This window comes from Ambystoma mexicanum, chromosome 3p (assembly GCF_040938575.1).
Source record: "Ambystoma mexicanum isolate Mex_15411 chromosome 3p, UKY_AmexF1_1, whole genome shotgun sequence".
NCBI lineage: Eukaryota > Metazoa > Chordata > Amphibia > Caudata > Ambystomatidae > Ambystoma > Ambystoma mexicanum.
Window position 1 is genome coordinate 414,104,386 of NC_090925.1, and position 15,507 is coordinate 414,119,892.

Here is a 15,507-nt window from a genome sequence, read left to right on the forward strand (position 1 = left end):
AAATAGTCAAGCCAAAGACTGCTCTCCTGAAGACCCCTTGCCGATCGCCAGGATCCACGCACCCCAGTGTGGAAAAGGAGCACACGGGGAAGGGAAGCCTGAGCTGAAACTGGAGCATCGTGCACGCAGCAGACCCCAGATGGGATGCACTTCAGTGCTGATCCTCGGTGCGAGAGGAAGGCACGAACTGCCTTAGGGAACTCCAGGGAAAAGCGGAATGCCTGCGCCCATACGCACTGCAGAGGTACACGATTGGAGTATGAATAAGTGATACCTGTCTACAAACCAGAAGACACTGAGAGTTGCACAACACCGAATGGCACTCGTATAGCCCGCAGTGAGTAGCAATGCTATTGTAAGAGTCCTGGTTGCTTGGCCTGCCCCAAGTACATATAGAAGAGAAACTGCACACCCTATATTTCTTAAGCAAGAATCAATTTAGTTGAGTTTATGGAGTTTAGAGCTATGCTAGCTCACGCAACTTCTTAGTCTTAAAGGGTGCAGGGGAGAAAGAAAATGACTCTGGTATCAAAAGTCATGTATAACATGGAAAGAAGACAGAGTTCCTATTATCAATAGAAACTCCCGTCCCCTGCACGCCATTTGTTATTGGAAATAAATGTTCCAAACAATATTTTAACAACTTAAGTAATTCAAACGATGTGTGTTTCAATATAAGCAATTACTTTTTGGCCATTATTTCAAAACATTCAAGGAAACGTTCAATTAAGAATAATTTAATCTTGTAATTATAATTGAAAATCAAAATGAGAGTTCTATTCACTCAAAAAAATCAATTTGTAATTAGCATGAGCTCTACGCGTTTCGAGAGGGAGCCTCTCTTCTTCAGGAGCAATCAACAATATTTAAAACAGAGCATTTAACAGAAATTCTTTTGACGAAAATGTTACAGTTCATCAATTCAAGAGAATGCCTTTTCGTCAAACTTTGTGCAAACACAATAGAATTTTTCAGCTTAATTGTCTTGTGTGTCTTCAACACGATCATTCAATTGTGGGATTGTGGGGTCATTTTGTGGCACAATTCTCTGAGATTCTGTGAATAATATTGATATGTAATATTAGTAATGTGTGGATTACATAAGGTTCTGATAATGATCAGATAAGTTATTTAAATACCTGTTTCGTGTTACAGCATATACCAACAGGTTTTAGGTGTCCAAATGCTAGACTGTTCAAATGATATTGCCCTATGGAGTAAAGTATATCCACTTGTTAGATGTATGTGTTTCATTTGTTCTAATTAACGAATAAGATGTATTTACACAATGTGTATATTGGAACTATTTAATGCACGCACCTACTCCGTAGAGTGCTGTGTTTGGTACAGCCCACGTTCTACTGGTGTCAACGTTAATTGTAATGTCGTGCGGTCCAAATTCCAGAGTTAGTTACCCTCAAGTGTTCGATTTTCTAAAGAAAAGACGATATCTGTCAAAATTCAGTGGTTTCTAGCTGCTATGTGCTGAATGAATTGTGCGGCATTAGCGAGTCTTACCTCAATCTCTCCGTGTGCTAATCGTCAATATTTCTTTCCCGATTCTGGTGAACGAAAGACGATTCACTTGCGTGTAGTTTCTTAAGTAGTCATGTGATTTGTTTTTAATTATTTTTTTTATTCGAAATGGATGGTTCCCCCCCAACCCTCCTTTTAAATTTTTTTTTTGTTTTACCCATTTTTTTTTATTCCCGGACCCCAAAATAAATATAATTTAAAAAAAAATCAATATTTTATTTCTTCGATATTATTGTTTCGACATTATTGTCTTTCGATTTTTTTTTTCTCGAAATTATGACTGACCACCTCGGATCTCCAACCCGCGAACCCCTGGTACCAAATGGCTTTCCGATAGAGCTGTGGATGAAAATAGGAGACTGTACCGTATTTATTACGCATGTACCAAAACGCGTGGGAACAGGGCTGCCTACCCCGAGACCTCAGGAAATCCACCATAATAGTAATACCTAAAGCAGACAAACCCCCTGATAAATGCAGCTCGTACAGGCCTATCTCCCTCACAAATAGTGAAACCAAACTACTTGCGAAAGTGTTAGCTAACCGACTACAGCAGGTTATACCATCACTGATCCACACGGACCAATGCGGCTTCATGCCGCAGAGATCTACCCACATGGACATACACAGACTACACTCAGCACTGGAAAAGACCACTACCCTCCAGAGTCCCCTAGCCCTGCTCGCAATAGACTTTGAAAAAGCCTTTGATTCAGTATATTGGGAGGCAATCTGGGAAATAATGCACTGCATGGGCTTTGGTCCACAGTTCATGAGTTGGCTAAAGCTTCTTTATAGATCTCCAGAGGCAGTAACAAGAGTAAATGGATGACTATCAAGTCCCTTTGAATTAGGGAAAGGGATGAGGCAGGGTTGTCCCCTATCGGCCATGATCTTTGCACTAGCAATCAAACCTCTTGCCGAACTATTAAGAAGCACAGGGACGTGGAATGGCTTTCGATGGTCAGACAGCTGGGAAGACAAAGTCTCATTATATGCAGACGACTTGTCAATATATTTGAAGGGCTTGATTAATTCCTGCTCCATTGTAACACACCTGCTAGAGAGGTATGGCTCCTTTAGCAGCCTACGTGTCAACTGGTCTAAACCTATATTATTTCCTATAAGTAGAGTGGGAGACATAATACCGGCAGACTGCCCTCATCGTGTAGAGATGAGGCACTTCAGATACCTGAGCATGCAAATTACGAATGATCTCAACGACTATGTACCTAAGAATCTGCATCCAGCCGTGGTGAGATTCTCAGAAGATGTTTGTCACTGCGTCTCCCTGCCAATAACTCTGTTAGGCAGAGCAGCGCTTTTCAAAATGATGGCCTCCCTCGATTCTTGTATATATTGCAAAACACCCCACTACACGTTCCGCAGTGCGAATTTCACAAAATGTATCGTATTCTCAGGAAACTACTGTGGTGCGGGGGTCATCCATGTATAGCACTTACCACTCTCCAAAGATCCATATGGGAGGGGAGGATTGGACTTTCCCGACTGCAAACCTATTATTGGGCCAGCCAGATGGCATTTGTGAACGACATGCTGCATGGGGACAAGTCACTGCCGCACATCAGAGCAGCAAACGCTAATATCCCTGGGAAACCCCCCTTGGAATACCTCTACCGCGAGATAGGCCACACGGCCACCCCCATCCATGCTAACGCATATGTCACGAATATGGGTTGAAATGCACAAACATATGGGATGGGATAAAAAACTGTTCCCCATACAACCGCTGTGGGATAATAGCAATCTCCCAGAAGTAAACAAACTCCGTAGGTGGCCCAGCTGGATGAAGCAAGGTATATTTGATGTGGTGAAGAAGAATAGACTTGTCCCATTTGAAGCTCTGGCGTCCCGTTTCCATCTCCCACTCACTGAACAGTACCATTAGACTCAGATGAAGCACGCACTGCAGGCTCAACTCCCGGCCCTAACCAGCATGCCTGAATACACCCTGAAGGAATGCAAGATAGTCTGAGAACAAATCAAACAAAAGATAACTTTGGTCATGTACAATGCCATAACCTCCTTTGCCATAACTGAATTATTGAGTCTGAAGGCCAAGTGGGAAAGAGATGTGGGCGCTATACAACCTGAGGATTGGATCGCATCTCTGATGTACCCCCGGGAGATAGCCATTTCATCCAGACTCAGGCTTATCCAATTAAAAATTCTACACCAGACATATTACCCGAGAGCGGCACTCTTCCGATGGGGAAAGGCCACAGATCTACATTGCCAGCACTGTAAGCGCAAATAAGGCACTTTCTTCCACATCTTATGGTAGTGTGCTCACATCCAGCAGTACTGGCAGGCATGTTGTGACGAGTTATCGCGGATCATGGGTAGAACGATTCCCAGAGAGCCAAAACTGTTGCTGTTAGGGGTGGAGGACATGGTGATTTGTCACGATATGAGAAACTGTTTTTGTCAACCACCACAGCATTGACTAAAAGTAATTTAGCACAGTTATTGGGATCTGATGTGACTCCCAGTCTTGAACAATGGGCCACGGATGTATATATATGCATTGCGATGGAGCACAGAGTGTACACTGCAAGGGGCTGCCCGGGGAAAGCACAAAGAATCTGGCAAAGGTGGGAGGATGCCCGTTAACCTGTCTATTGGTCTGACACGTCCACCCGACTTCCGAAAATATGTTATAACTGTGTGTGGAATACTCTGGTTACATATAACAATGTTGTTTGCCTTTTGTGACCCATTTTAATGTTCGAATTTAGTAATTGGCATCGAAGGGCTTCAATGGAAGCCAATGTTGGTTGATGCAATGTTTATTTGTATATGTAAAATCAATAAAGTGTTTTATAAAAAAAAAAAGAAAAATTGGATAAGTTTGTGTTAAAACAAAGAGCGGGGGAGGAGATGCTAAAAGCCTTATGTCAGAGGAATTCCAGAAACCATTGGTCTATTGTCGGCTATATGGAGTGCTCTAGCAAGCACATGCAAGATTGTTTAATACAGGAGCAGACCTGGATTGACAATTTTTCTAAGGTATCTGGTCCGTCTGATAACAAAGAGTCCAAAACAGTAACCAACTCAAATGGGTCCTTACACTATACAGTCGAAGATGTTGAAATGTTAATAAAAAAAACTTCTGCATCTAGGGCTGTGGGCCTGAATGGACTCAGTAACACAATTCTGAAGCTAAATCCAACCTTGTGGGCTAGAGTATTAAAAATTCTCGTTGACAACATACTCACCACCAAGATACTTCAAGAGTCATGGAGAAAATCCATCATAATCCCCATCTATAAAAAAGGGGATAGGTTGGCTGAATGAAATTATAGGCCTATCACTTTTAGATGTGGATGGTAAAATCTTTGCAGGTTTAATCTTAGTGAGTTAGAGAACTGGGCCGAGGGTAAAGGAATCATACCTGAATAACAGACAGGGTTTAGGAGGAGACCACCTTGAATACCCCAATGTTAACATGCCTCATTACATAGTCCCTGGTAAAGGGTGGGACGCCTCTCTTCGGAGCCTAGGTGGATTTGTCCCAGGCTTTTGACACCATCAATAGAAACCGGCTATCGAAAAAGTTGATAGATTGATACCTTCCGGACAACCTATTGTCCAACTTAATAGAACTACATCAAAGGTCCTCATTGAGAGTTACATTGGGCCTCATTACGACCCAGGCGGTAAGGGTTTTACGGCGGCGTAAACAGCGCCGACCCTTACCGCCTGATTCCGAGGTCCCTTAGCGCCATGGAGGTTTAAACACCTGCTTTTAGCAGGTGTTAAAATCCATGGCGCTAAGGGACCTTGTTGTTAATTACGCCACCGTAATTTACGGTGGCGTAATTAACGCCTTCCCCACTCCCATTATGCCCTATGGGGCAAAAATGGGAATGGGGAAGGGTAAATGGGGATTGGGGACTTACCGCCCCGCCAACCTCGGAATGGGGCGGTAAGTCCGCCAACCACCATGGCCTAAACGTAGTTTAGGCCATGGTGGTAAAGGTATGACCCAGGCGGTAACTTACCGCCTGGGTCGTAATGAAGCCCATTGTCGAGATCAGGGTCCTTGTCCCAGCCGGTTGCCATCGAGAGAGGTGTACGCCAGGGCTGCCTGATTGCCGCCTTTCTTTTCATCCTCTATCTATCAGATCTGCCCCAGTGTTTGAGTGAGATTGGCATGGCTAGCCCCAAGGTCGGCAGCATGAAAATGAATTGGTTAGCCTATGCAGATGACATTGTAGTCTTAGACTACACACAAGTTGGACTGCAGTGTTTATTAACCGCCTTCTCTGAATACGCATTAATGAATGATTTGAAAATAAATCCAAACAAATAAAAAATAATTATATTCAAGCATCCGTTAAGAAAATTAAATCCTTTCTCATGGCAACTGGATAATTCACCTATTTCTATTTTGAAAGAAGTGACCTATTTGGGGAGCCAACTCGCCACTTGTCCAGTACCTACTTTCGTCCATCAATCTTAAAATCATGAATTTAGGCTCTCAAATGAAGAAGATCTATTCCCAATATTGCTAATTCTCAATTCTCCCAGTCGTGAAATTCTATATCGAAAAGGTAGTTCCTAGTATTATGTTTGGTATGGAATCTAATCTCCAAGCATTTGAGATCGACTGGGGAAAGTAGAAGGCAAGATTTGGCATAGAACTCTTGCACCTCCGAATTGCCTTCCCATCTCATGCATAAGGTATGAGATGGGTCTCACTTCACTGCTAGCATGGATGGAGTGGAAATGGGTCTCTGTGTACAGGTCAGTTCTAGGCCCTCCAAAATAATCCCTGTAATAGAAGTTGAAAATGTCCATGTTTAACTCAAGAACTTGTTCTTGAACCAGTTAAGATCAAAATGTGTGGATATATTATCTGACTCAGTTCTATCGAAATCGTGCTACAGAATCCACTAAAAGTAAAGGAGGGAATGAAACATATGGACTGTATCAGGACCATAGGTAAAATGAGAATGGCTAAAGTATCCTCGTCCCTCACCTTAACAGATAAACCTAGGTCCTCTTTATCAGCATACCTGAAGAAATTTCCTGACGCCGTTACTCAAGCAAATTTCTTGAGATTTAGATTAAATACCTAACCTTCTATGGAAATCCAGCACATTAGAGACAAAGAAACCTATCCATTGAATATACGTGACAGGTGCGACGAAAAGGAAATACAGTCAGTTGTTCATCTGTTGTGTCAATGCAGAGGGACTTTAAATCATAGAGTTTAAAGATTTTCCAGATTTACATACAACGCTTGACTATTGGACTCATTTACGTTTTGGCAAAGACTTTCCTCAGGAAAGGAAACTTTTCTCACGATAGAGGTGGTACGCTTCCTCAAAGAATTGAACTTAATAGGAAAAAGGGAGTTGGTTTTATGTGTCACCTGAACAGTGCCTGAGTTTATGGTTAATATTTACCTGTTTATTTTCCTTCTCGTATAGTTTTATTTGAAATTTTCTTTTGACTGATTGTAATTTGGAAAATTGGTTTGTAATGATTTGCTTTTATGTGATAAAAATATAGAGTTGTATTGCTATGTGTGAAAAGTCAAGTTTTTTTCTGGTGGCTAATGTACAATAAATAAAAAGCAGAGAGCAAAAATTAAAAAAACGGAAGTAGGAAGAAAACACACAAATAAAACAGTTACGAACATATAAAGTGTATGCAATAGGAATTATATAGTACTCGGCAAAACTTTAAAAACCTTATAAGAACTTGGATGTTTTGTTACATGGCGTAATGATTGAAACCATTTCTATGTTTAGATATTCGATTGTGCAACTCCTGCGCTTACCAAATAGACCTCTCTGGGGGTTGGGGATGTATTCCCAAAAGAGATATCTTAAGCAGACAGAACGAATCTGACTTGCAGTGTGGTAAAAAGTAGGAGAACCTCACAACGTGGGCCTCCCCCTATGGGGACAAGGACTCCTGTTCCATGATGGAACTCCCTAACCCTCCTGTCCTAAAAACTGTGAAAACTTTTAAGATATTTTGAGGTTCAGGTTGACAGTACTACGGTGTGCTATTGTGATCTCCTTCTCTTACTCCTGTAAGATTAGACATCATTAACATCAACATTCAGTCTAAACAGGATTTGTACTAGGAAAGTACTGAGAAGAAGAAGAACATTCACAGAGTCATGCAGAACACACATGTGAAAGATACTGGGACGAGATGGCCAAGAGGAGGTAAGAGGAGTATGCAACTGAGCAAAATGATGGACTATGCTGAACAGAAGAGTCCTTATATGGCTGTGTATGAGCAAGCCAAACTGGAAGCTGGAATCAGGGATATTGTGGCGTGACCTCGAGGGGGTGGACAGTGTTGTCCCACAACTACGTGGATACTGCCTGCCTGGAAAGCCTGCAGAGGCACAACGGCACTGCAGAGAGAGAAGGGCAAAGCCGAAGAAGGGTTCACTGGGAATGCAGAAGCCCAAAACCCAGGAAGAACCGGTGGCATGCTTGGACCGAAGTAAAGGTAACAAGAGCTACGGGAGGAGAATAAGAATGGTGAAGCAAGCCTCAGGCGTGATCTCCCTCATCTTAATAATTACATTGAGAATAAGAATTGTGAAGAAATCTTTGGGAGTCATCTCCCTAGTCTCAATAAAAACATTGAAAATAAGAATTGCGAAGAAAGCTTCAGGAGTAATCTCCCATGTCTCAGTAAAAATATCGAGAATAGAAACTGTGAAAAAAGCCTTGAGAGTAATCTCCCTGTTTCAGTAAACACATCAAATCAAATAAAATCAGTAAACACATTGAGAATAAGAATTGTGAACTAAGCCTCGGGAGTGATCACCCTCGTCTTATTAATTGCATTGAGAATAAGAATTGTAAAGCAAGCCTCAGGAGTGATCTCCTAGTGGCAAAGAAAGCCTCGGGATTGATCTCCTTCATCCCAGTAATTTCACTAAGGATAAACCAGTTGGGAAGGAATCTCCTTCATCTCAATAACCGCTCCAGCATTAACCAAAGTGAACAGAGCGTCTCGAGCAGTATCCCTTGTTTCATTAAGTGGGACAAGATTGTTAAAATCAGAGATAAAGAGTGCGATATATTCAAGCGAGCCCTCAGAGAAGCCTGGTGGGAACTTGAAGGGCTCATAAGAACTATTGTGAAAGACAGATAGAAGAGCACTCTGAGCCACGGAACCAGAAGAAGGAAGTTATTCTCCTGGGTTGCATTTGTCAAAGCAGAAGCTAAAGTTAAAGTTGTAAAGGACTGTCAAGAGAAAGTTGGACTTGTGCAGCCTGGAGAAGGGAGTCATACTCCTGGTGTTTTCTCTTCAAGAAAAATAACTGATCTGAAATGAAGACTCTTGGACATTGCCCAAGGGCTGATCCCTGCAGATCCAGGAGAAGGGAGTCATTCTCCTGGGATTATATAGGTGTCTTTCTGTTGGTTAGAGGTAGGGCTAGAGTAGAGGAGATATTTGGAACAGATATTCATTTGTACTTCCACCCTGAAGACGAACACCCCGGTTATTTCTTGGTTAGGTAGGGACAACCCTCTAGAACAAGGGCAACGTAGGTGTTTTCTACTTTCTTTAAATAAAAATCATACTGAAATGCTACCTCTGTCTCCAACTCCTCACTCCAGCACGCCACCACTGCCAGGCATAGAGTGCCCCGCTTGCGTTCTGGGATATAGTGCCCAGCTCACTTCTTTGATAGTCTCATGGGTATAGTGGGCACCAGTTAATTGCAGCACTGCGTCTGCTCCCAGGAAGTCTCTGGCAGCTTTGGTATCTCTGAGTTTTTCAGTGTGACCTCTCTTGCATGGGAAAATGAACCTTTTTAGCATGTTTGTTCTCCCAGCAAACCTAATGACACAGAAAGCAGATTCCTCTTCAGCTCTTGCGATGGGATAAGGCCACTGACCTCATCATCAATGACAACACAGGCAAAGTTCGAACTGGAATTGAAGATTTTGTACCCTTTTCTTTAATAATTGGTGCAGAAGCTGACAAGCCTGGGTTAGAATTGGTGGATGTCAGCAGTAAAGAAGTTCGGGAGATTAACAGTACTCACGGGTTTCATGTATTCAGGGGTTTCAAGTGGCCTTACACTCGGGAGGATAGCTTAGTGGCAACATGCTCGCCTTGGAAGCAAGATGACACAGAGCAACACAGGTTCGATACCTGGGTCAGCGTTTAGAAACATCTGGGTGTTAAGCGCGTTATAAATAACCTATTCGACGGTAGGCGATTGATGGGGACACTATTGCCAGTTATCTGTTTGACTGCCTTTCAGAAGTCTGGCATGGACATCTGAGGTTAGTAGACCTAAAGTGGGATTTGGGATACAGGGGCTGTTGTTCATTGAGGGACAGTTGATAGGCTTAGAGGAGGGAGGATGGGTAGGGTGATTTGTATGTGAATATATATATTATGGCCTTATTTGGTTGCAAGCTTTTAGGCCATGCTGCATTTTATATATACAATCTGGCTCTGCGCCTTTAAAACAGCCTTTTAGCAATCAACATCCCTAGATCACCTTTATTTGCATTTTGGGCCACACATTGAACTTGAAGGTACCTGGGTAATAATGGTCGATGTGGAGAACAGCTGGCATCAAAAGCATCATACAAATCCTCCTGTTGGAGCACGTTTTTTATTTTTCTTAAACATAAATGCAGGAGCTCACCAAACGAAGGGCTATTGAGCCAGCATCTCGAACTGACCCAGAGCCTTTACCAGCTGTGCCATATCGGGAATCCTGAGAGTTTGGATGGCCAGAGTAAATCAACGTAAACCCTGGAAGAGAGATGTGGACTATTTTCAGATACTAGAATGCGTTTACCCACATTACTGCATTGAAATGTCTTTTTCATTGTCTATAGATCTGCCATAGTTGGCCGAGCATCGGATACTGAGCTCAGAGTAATGCTATGTTATGTAATCATGATCTTTGCTCCCTAACAGCCCAGCATTCGACTGATTGTAAAACCTATTTTAGATGGCATTACCTCAACGGAAGTAGGAAGAAAACATACAAATATATCAGTTATGACCATGTAAACTGAATGCAATCGGTATTATATAGTCCTTTGCAGAACACATTAAACCTTATAAGAACTTTGCTGTTTTATTACATGGCATAATGATTGAACCCATTTCTATGTTTAGATCTTCGATTGTGCAACTCCTGTGCTTACCAAGTAGACCTGTCTGGGGCGTGGGGGCTGTATTCCCACACGAGATATTTTAGGCAGACTGAATCTGACTTACAGTGTCAGGTAAAGTTGCTGAGGAATCCAGTGGATCGTTTTTGGAGATCTCCCAACTAGTGTGTTACCACTTGTATAATTGTGTCCCATCTTAGATGGAAAGCGGAATGGCCTAATGGGGAGCGGGAGTAGTCAATGCAGTATTAGGAGAGACTTGGTGCCCAATGAATGGAATAATCTGCGCTGCAAAAACAGGACTTGCACACGAAATCACGCACAAGTCCCTGTTCGTCGATTCATGTAACACAATGCGCAGCCCTTACCCTGGGCTTATGAGGAATTTGTGCTGTTCCAACACGTCACTGCGAGTCGAGGAACGCCTTGCATGAGACTCCAAGGGAAGAGCCAGGCGTGCGCAGCCACCTAAAGAGGGGGCGGAACATGTGGAATGAGGAATTCAAGCAAAAATGTGAGTGTTATGAGGGACATTCCATCAAACAATCGCACCACCCATTTGCGTGCAAAACAACCGTATTCATGGAATTGAACAGGGAAGGCCGGTGCGCGAAAAACCACGTACAAATCCCGAAACACCTACGCCACGCGATAGCAGGCGTAAACATCAATGTGCACACAAATGCATTAAAAGCATGCACGATCAACAAACGCACATATACAGCCACGATGAATGCACCATTTGTTGCTGCCTGTGTGGATGTGGTAATTCTTGTGGGTCGCACTGTTTGTCACAATTATCTAAGAACTCTAGTGAATAGTATTATTGTGGGAGGGGTTTATTGTGGTCATGCTGCAATGTTGAGTAATTTATGGGTCAATACTGCACTGCTTTTCTACACCCCACAATATGGACATGTTTGTGCACATCATGCACAATCTCGGACATGTGCGCAGATATTTGCAATTGTGCAGCAGTCATCATGGTACACCGCAGGAGGAGGAGGATGGCCAGGGCTCGGATCTTCCACCCAAGGACCAGCCTTTTTGGGATGCCTGACAACCAGGTCTATGGCAGGTATAAGTTTCCCCCATATCATCCTAGACCTGGTCACGGAGTGGGAAGATGACCTAACATCACTCACCATGTGTTCCCAAGCACTGAGTCCCTTGTAAAAGGTGCTCACTGTACTGCATTTTTTGGCCACTGGTTCATTCCAGCGGACCACCGCCATGGTCAGTGACATCTCCCAGGCCACGCAGTCACGCTACATACGCCAGGTGTTGGCAATAATAACTGCACATCCTCCAGTCCGCCGGCATATCTATATGCCCAGAAAACCTGCAGAAAGGCAAGCAGTGGTCCATGATTTATATGGGATGGGGCACTTCCCAAAAGTGATAGATGCCATTGATTGCACACATGTTGCTCTACGACCACCTTGAGCAACAGACCACATCTACCGCAACCGCAAACACTGGCACTCCATCAATGTTCAGGTTTTGTGTGATGCCAAGGGCATCATTACTGAAGTGTATGCCAACTATCCTGGTAGCACGCATGATAGTTCCATCTTCAGGACGTCCCCTTTTCTCCGGGCTCCGGAATCCGGGAAGCATGGAAACACATGGCTCATTAGTGAGTATGAATGGCCATGCACATGCATGCATGTTGCACACGGGCCAATAGATACTGTCAACAAATGACAATGACAGCCATTCTCACCTCTACAGGGGACAGTGCTTACCCTCTGAGCACATACATGATAATGCTCATACCCAACACCAATACACCTGTCGAGGTAGGATACAACACTCCCCATATTGCAACTCGGGGCATAGTGGAGTGCACATTCGGAGTGCTCAAGTCACATTTTCGCTCCCTGGACTACTTTGGTGGTGTGTTGCTATATGCATCACCAGTAGTCTGCAGGATCAATGTGGCAGCATGTGTCCTTCACAATGTTACAACACTGTGTGGCATCCCAGTGGACATAGTGGTGGCACCCCATCCACACACACAGGCCCACCGCTTGCGTATGGCTGGTCAAAGGGCACATGGAGAGGCTGAACGTACCTAGCTTGTGCAATCGGATTTCACCTAAAATCCCTCCTCTGTGGAGTGCACACGATCCTGCTAAATCCCCGGTGACATTCAATGATGACAATGGGCCAATCCACTGTGCCCACAAACCCACCCTGAGAAAGGGCCCTTGGAAGTGCAAATTTGAGTGCATCGCTTAGAACTAAAAGACATTTCATCTTGTGTTTCCAAAATAATCACATTGAAGAGGGACTACACCACTACCACCAAGCCAACCATTTCATTAAATCACCTGTGTGTCACCAAAACCATCCCATACTTAATGTAAAAGGATATTATACTGTGCACTATCGCCACCGTAGTGGTCCCCTTCTGCTCTGGTGCATCTGAGTAACTAACATACCGGTCAAATGTGTAAGCATCAATAAATCCTGAAACATCATGTCTGAGCTGCAAGCCATACATGTCCTCAACAATTTGCATGGACACAAAATTCAAAAAGCACAATTGCAAATATCTGCACACATGTCCTAGATTGTGCATGATGTGCACAAACATGTCCCTATTGTGGAGTGCAGAAAAGCAATGCAGTATTGACCCATAAGTTACTCAACATGGCAACATGACCACAATAAAACTATTCACAAGAGTTCTTAGACAATTTTGATAAACAGTGCGACCCACAAGAATGACCACATCCAGACAGGCAGCAACTAAAGTAGCCATTCCATAACGATCAAGATAAATGAAGATCTTACCTGTCCCGTTGGCATGCAGCTGACATTCAAATTTCATCTCATGAAATAGCCATCATTCCCTGATGGAAGGATCTGCATGCAATGACAAAAATGAAACATAGTGCAGCTAACACATCCATGCACCAAAAAAGTCAAGACCCACGGGCAACCCTCAGTGACATAAAACACATGCAAACAACAACTCAATAGACAGCCATGAACATGTGTCCCTGCACACATGCAGAAACACCTGCACACTGCATGCAAAGGAAACACGCAAAACACACACACTGACAAACAACAACATCCCACACACTGCCTGTCCCCCTCAATGACATGCAGAAAATGTGCATGTCACATATTCCCATTCTCTAGACAATGGCACATACACAACGCACGCATCAGTCAAAATGCTGCATGAAAATGAGAAGACATCACATATGCAGATAATTGATCCCACAAAAAAGCAGGGAAGAATACCAATGACATGACAAGGCATGCCATCGCCGGTGTAGTATTGGGACAGTGCACTGAACACACTCATGGGAGCACATATTTCAATAAATGTATGTATTGGTCACTTGTTAGGCATTTATACAATTACCCAAACTGTTTCAAAGTGCACACAGGTTAACAGGGTGGGGACAGGGGAAGGTAGACAATCAATTACAACAGAGACAAATAATAGAATCAATATTACAAACAAATCATGACAAACCTACTATGCCTTCGAAGTGTTTCTGAATGTGCAAGTGTACAGGGGAGGGGGGCAAGTCAAAAGGTTCTGAGGTGTTCATGGAGAGGTGCTCAGGGTGAAATGCTAAGAAAAGAAAAGATCAACATTAGTGCAACCTCCCGTGGTGAGGCTGAGCGTGAGAAAGTGCACTATATACACAGTGGCTTGGATAAGAAATGTGGAGGGTCAGGGCCCGAGGATACATAAGGGCCCTGCACAACAGTCACGCTACTGTATGATTAGCAGGGAAGAGAGGAGGAGAAGTAAAATGAGAAGAGAAAGGACTTGAGACTTATTGGGAACTTAAGGAGGTCCTGTTCAAGATGCAGAGGGAGAGCAAGGCTATTACACAGAAGGCAGCACGCCGAGGAAACTGACCGACCACCAGCTCTTTGTATAGCAAACCGCTTCACACGCAGGGAGTTGGTGCCGGAGGAACGCAGGAGTCTAGAAGGAGAGTATTTCATCAGTGAGCATTGAAGATAGAGTGGTCCCCACTCCCCAGATAGCCCTGTCGATTATACAGAGGGATTGCAAATGAATCTGTGCTGAGACTGCAAGCCAGTGAAGGCTTTGTAGGGCAGGAGAGATGCAGCCCCTGGGCCTGAGGCCAAGGATAAGTCTGACTGCCCTATTCTGAGTAAGCTGGAGGGGTTGCAGGGTGGACCAAGGAAGATTAAGGAGGAGGCTGTTGTAGTAGTGTAGCCTGGAGAGAACCAGAGCACGGGTAACATTGAGTGTCTGGGGGAAGGTGTGGAAGGGTACAGTTACTTTGAGAAGGAAGAGATCAAAGTGGGACTTCTTGACAATGTCCAGAATATGAGGGATGAAGGAAAGGCTACAGTTGAAGATGATTCCAAGATTCCAGGCTTTGGAGGTGGGTGAGCCCATGAAGGAAGACCCGAGTGAAGGGAAGTCCAGCACCGAAATGCTATGGCAATTTCCTTACGAACAGAGTACCTACAGCAACCCAATACACGTGTTTCGGCCTGGTTGGGCCTTATCAGTAAAGTGGAGCTGTGCCTCTCTGAGCACAGTGAGCAGAGGGTCCACACGCCTGGGTTCCCTCAGGTAACATAGGGTGACCAACCCCAAGTTCTTGCATTTAAAAAAAAAAAAAGGTAGCAGGCGCCCCTCTCCAGAAAGAACATAGCATGATAACCTGTTTTGTGGTTTTCTTCCGACCTCGAGAGTCTGCAGGCATCGCTTTTTGCTCACTGTACCTTTCACAGATGCGAACCATCCATTTGCATATCAGTCTTTGTCCCTCCCACAGGACAGTCCAGCACCAAAATGCTATGGCAA